General features: G+C 40.2%; 1 protein-coding gene and 1 long non-coding RNA gene across 2 annotated transcripts in view; one reads left to right on the top strand and one right to left on the bottom strand.

The window, feature by feature from the left end:
• Positions 1-5,340, bottom strand: part of LOC102678231 (breast cancer anti-estrogen resistance protein 1) — a 116,733-nt gene that overhangs the window by 78,079 nt on the left and 33,314 nt on the right. The window lies entirely within an intron of this gene.
• The window catches only part of LOC116185579, a 14,189-nt gene continuing 11,314 nt past the window's right edge, over positions 2,466-5,340 (top strand). The window contains exon 1 of the long non-coding RNA XR_004150436.1: positions 2,466-2,628. This is a non-coding gene — a long non-coding RNA (uncharacterized LOC116185579). The remainder of the gene's footprint in view (positions 2,629-5,340) is intronic.

Raw genomic sequence — 5,340 nt, 5'->3', positions numbered from 1 at the left:
GAGAGAGAGAGAGAGAGAGAGAGAAATCTTTAACAATACCATCAATCGAATCGCCTCCCTCAAAGGGGGCAAACACTCGTCCGACGTATAAACATTGTAACGCACGAGTCGTTAAAATGGGGAATCCTTTCGGCCGTGCCCCGTAATGGATGGGTTTGGGAACGGGACGGTCGGCGAGGCCCGTAACGTATCGCGACAATGGCCCCCGCCGCGAGTGGAACGCCGTCATTTCACCGCGAAAATCACACACCATTATCGAATATCACCAGCGCCCCGACCCCTTTCAATAACATCGCAATTTGCAATTGCGGGAGTGAAACGTGTGATCAATCGCGGGTCAACTCGTAGACCCGTCTAATCGTGCACCTCCACTCTCTTATTTGCCGTGCATACCACGTCCTTCCACGCCTTCTCGTAGTCGCTCCATTCTTGATTCGCGAGTGGAACGAAGAAAGAAAAATATATGTATATATATATACGTATATGGTGAACGTGATGTGGAACAGTATTTGAAACCACTAACTAAAGTAAATAATTCCGGATATTTTTATATATACGTTCAATGGCACGAAGGTTTTTAATTCAAGGAACACGTGTTTTTTAGTTTTCAGTTCGGTGAAGTGGATTTGAAGAGTGATGGATTTGAAAAAAGATGAAAAAAAAAGAAGGTTACGAGATATCTCTTCGTATATCCCTTGTTTGGGATATTTTAATAAACGTCGCTGGTTTTGGCCGAGTTAAAGAGAAAGAGAGAGACACCATTTTCGCGGTGTTAAAAGGGTCGCATTCTGACGGCATACTTGACCGAGCGTGGCCGAGTATCGCGTTACAAGGAGGAATGCTGCAGCAGCGGCGGGGAGGAGGGAAGGGAACAGGAGAAAAAGAAAACGGATGAAAGGAGAGAAGATGCTCCCGATGATAATAAAAAGTCGATGGTAACCACTCGAAATCAATACTCGATGCAACACGCGCTCACTTGTGTATATATATATATATATATATATGTGCGTGCGTGTGTGTACGGTTATGTTGGAACGGTCGTGTCACGGTATCGACGCGATCGTCACGCTTCTTTTGGCTCGACAGGCCAAGTGGCTAACCACCGTCCCAACAATTTTCTTTCCAATCCAATTCTTCCCCTCTCGAAAATTATTATTATTACCAAAAAAAGAATAAACAAACAAACGGGACACTTTGCTACACTTCCACAGAAAATTTCTGCCTCCGAGAAATTCTGGGTAAGTGGAGCACCACGGGCTGCTTCTTCTTCAAATCGAGTCGTTTTAAATCGAGCTAATGCGCCTCTAAACGCGGAACATCTCCGATTTCAAAGCTAGAGAGAGGTTGCTGCCTTCTCCGATTTTCAAGCAGCGGCATAATCGTGTGTAAACAACGCACGAGGGCTGGCGCTACTGGGTTTCGTTCCTGCACTTGCCGTGACTCTCCCCTCTTCCTTTTCTTTTTTTTTTTTTCTTCTTCTTCTTCACTTTCCTTTTTTCCCTGAAGCGGCCAAGTGCTCGTGGGAATCGAAGTAGGAGAGGGGAGGAGGGAGGGGAGTTACACCTCTGACTCTTCCACTCGAAACGAGGGAGGGGAGTTACAGATAGCTTAGAGGCGAAACTGAGACGTGACTTTTTTTGTGGTTTTTTGTAGGTAGGGGATCGGGAGTTAATTGGGATAGCGTGCCATAATCGAACTTTTTGTGTAGCAGTGACGACAGTTTTTTCTAGTTGACGTGTGAGGACGAGGTTGCAAAAATTTTCATAATATTTCTTTATATTATTTTATCGCTTAAAATAAATTTTATTCTTAGATAGTAAAATTTAATTTGCTCTTCATATTAGAAAGTTTTTATTTTTAGATTTTATTTAAAAACTTTGAGCAGAGATGGAAAATTTTACTTTATAAAGTTCCTTTATTCTTTTTTCTTCTTTATTATAAGATCCAATTTGCTCTTTCTATCAGAAGATTTCTCAGTTGATGTGATACCTATGAAGACAATATTTTTAAGTTTTGTTTAAAAGCTTAGAGAAAATTTTAAGTAACTTTCAAGTTCGAAATTATTTCCATATTTTTATACATCATTCAAAAGCATCGAATAACCGCAGATACTTGTACGAAGAGTTTTTAAATAAAATTTCATTCCTATTGGATATCAAGACCCAATCAGCTCTCCCTATCAAAAGCTTCCTCGGTTTATTTCCATTTAATTGACGATTAACCCAAACCTCAACGTTCGATTTCTGCGTGCATAATAGAGCGTACAATTAATCGGATAAATAACACCGTTACATTAATAATACCGCGAGTGGGTCAATTTCAATGTATCGATGCAATGTTAACAAAGTTTTGGGCGGAGCTCGTTCGCGCGTAAAATGCTCACCGGCTTTCGACCGCGTCGAAATCAATATCATTATCGCGTGTATCGCGGCGATGATATCGAGATTCGAATCGGAATTGGGGCGAATTTCTAGCGACGCGGGAGAGGAGAAGAGTATCCACCGTGCGACGAACCGGATCTCCCTCGATAGGACTTCCGGTTAACCGAGCCCCTCTCACCTTCCGGCGAGGAGACCGATCGCTCGTGAAATCGAAGGGTACCCACCAACGTAATTCGATAGAATCCAGGTTTTAACCGAAACGATCGACGACCTTTCATCCCACCTCCGGCAACTCTCTATCGATCTTTTTTCAATGTTTTTTATCGAAATATTCAAAGAGCAAATTAGATTAATATTTAATAAGAATAAAATTTAATTTAAGAATTCTTCGTATAAGTTATTCGATGATATTTTGAATGATGTATAAAAATATGGAAATAATTTCGAGTTTGAAAGTTACTCGAAATTTTCCATGGCTTCTCTATGCTTTTAAACAAAACTTAAAAATATTGTGTGACCTCGTCTTCACATTGAAAAAAATCTTCTGAAATATTTACTGTTTATTCCTCGTGAAAAATTAAAATCTTCTAATTCGCGTTATCTCTAAGAAAGAATGTACAATTATTTTGTCTTTCGCGATCGTTCAATCGTAAACAACAGAGTAAAATTTATTTCAATGTAAAAATTATGTTTTTATATGTAAAACGTAACGATATAAATTTCACGGAGATTATACCCATATTGCCTGGTTTCTTAGAAAGTATTTAGAAACGAGAGAAACCGCACAAGGAATCGAGGAAACACGATCGAGAGATTAAATTGCAAGTAATTTAGCGCTCTTTCGTATTATTGTGTATAAAATTGGCAGGGAAAATTACAATTGGCAAAAAAAATTTTTTGATTTCACCGTATATACACATCGTATATACTCCTCTTAATGACAAAAAAAAAAAAAAATCTCGAAGCAATTTATTTCACTTGACGATCTTATAACATATTGTAACGGTACTTTCCACGTTTTATACCTGTTCGAAGATTAAAATCAGAATTTTCTTCATTACTCTTCTGCCATCTCTGGCCATTGACCGCGCAAACGAAAACCTAACCAGTTAAAACATTTACTTATTCGATTATCCTTTTCAACTGTTGCAATTAATCCCCCGCTTTCCTCCACCCTTTTAACAATTATTACCATGTTCTCAACGAGAGATCATAATCCTCGATATAATCAATCCTTTATCCTCAAAACAAATATTAAATTTTACCCTTCACGTAAGCGCGTAAATTCGCGTAAAAAACCGACGAACGCCTTCGCGCTCAACCTTCTCGCGCTTTTACTTTACATCCGCGTTACACGTGTTCCCAGTTCTATCGGTTCTAATTCCAAGTCGACTCGCGGTGTACAAGCAAAGTACACGGATGGACGGAAGAAATTACGAGGCTCTCCGTGTATGGTAAACACGGTGCCCCCGCGCGCGCCCCTCGCCTTCGAAAACCGGCGCGCTCGACTCGAACGAGTCGTAAAATCCCCACCACTGCTCCTTCGCCGTGTCTGGAAAGCGCGCGCGCAACCGCCACCGAACCACGCCGATCCCTTTCCTCCTCCAACAAAGAATTTATTGCGCGCCGCGCTACTACGTAACCCGGCTACTTTTCAACCTGTGCAACCTGGATACTGGATCCCGATTCGCTCGAGTTCGATTTATTTATGGAACAGGGGCCCAATTCTGTGGGAACGTAACGTCTCTTTATCCTTCTAGGATCTTATTAACCGAGTTTTTTTCCCTCCTCGATCGTGTTTTCGATCTCGGGAAGAAGAGAGAGAGTAATAAATAGGATAATTACTGATTTTGGAATAATCAAGGCAACTGTTATTCGTGTTACTTTGTCGTCGAGTTATTGATAAAAAAAAAGAAAAGAGATGAGTGCAAGAGCGAAAAGATTTTAAAATCGTCTGTTAAAAAAAAAAAAAGTTGAATTTAATTCTCCATTGCATTCCCAATTGGGGAATTAAATTTCAAAAGTGCGTTCCCGTATGCAATGTTTTAAAAAATTTTTGAGTAGATTAGCAGAGCCGTGTATATTTTTTTTTTTTTCAACTCGTAAAAATTCATACGAAGGTTAAACTACTTGGAAGTATTTAAACGTGGAAGATCGAACGATTAACTCGTCATTTTTACGAGGAAAAACTCAAACAGGCAATTAGGTATTTGTTGATATTCGAATCTCGTTCTGAAGTCTCTCTTTCTCTCTCGTTTGTTCAAAGCGAGAAATCTTCGCCTGTTTACCTGTTAGTAGCGGGGAATGGAGAGAGTGAATTGGATGGAATTTAGTTTAATTAAATCAAATCGAATTAAGGAAGCGACGGGACGAGTCGAGCGGCTCTCCAACTCCCTTTTCTTCCGTTTTACTGAATCTCGTCGCAGAGAGATACTTGCAAGTATAATTTATTACGACGCACTCGCGTGTGTATTGAAAAATTTCTAAAAATTTTCAAGAATATCTTTCTTCTTTCTCTTTCTCTCAAATAAATTATAAAACATTGATCGATCGACAACAAAAATTCGAAGCTCGCGAAAATCGATGAGCATATCTCGTATTTCGAGATATTTCCCCCCTCCCCCTCCCCTCCCTTTTCATTAAAGAGAAATCGAAGCGAGACGATAAGTCGATTTACGAGCATGACTCACAGATATATCCGAGAATCTCAATCCCCTCCCCCTCTTCCTGTATTTTTCATTGCATAACTTTCCCTCTCCCCCCCCCCCTCTTTCGTTCAAAATAAATCACGGCTAAAAATAAATCTGACGAACGCTTGAATTCCATTCATACAGCGCAGCAGTGTATGCAGATTTTTTTTTCTACATCCGTGGAAAAATCGATGCAGGGAGGGAGGGGAGGCGAAAAATTCGATCCTGTCTAGACAACCTCCTCCCCACCCTCTTATTAATATTCATCT

The sequence above is a fragment of the Apis dorsata genome, unplaced genomic scaffold (assembly GCF_000469605.1).
Source record: "Apis dorsata unplaced genomic scaffold, Apis dorsata 1.3 scaffold_23, whole genome shotgun sequence".
NCBI classification, from domain to species: domain Eukaryota; kingdom Metazoa; phylum Arthropoda; class Insecta; order Hymenoptera; family Apidae; genus Apis; species Apis dorsata.
This window is presented reverse-complemented; position numbering and strand designations above follow the sequence as displayed.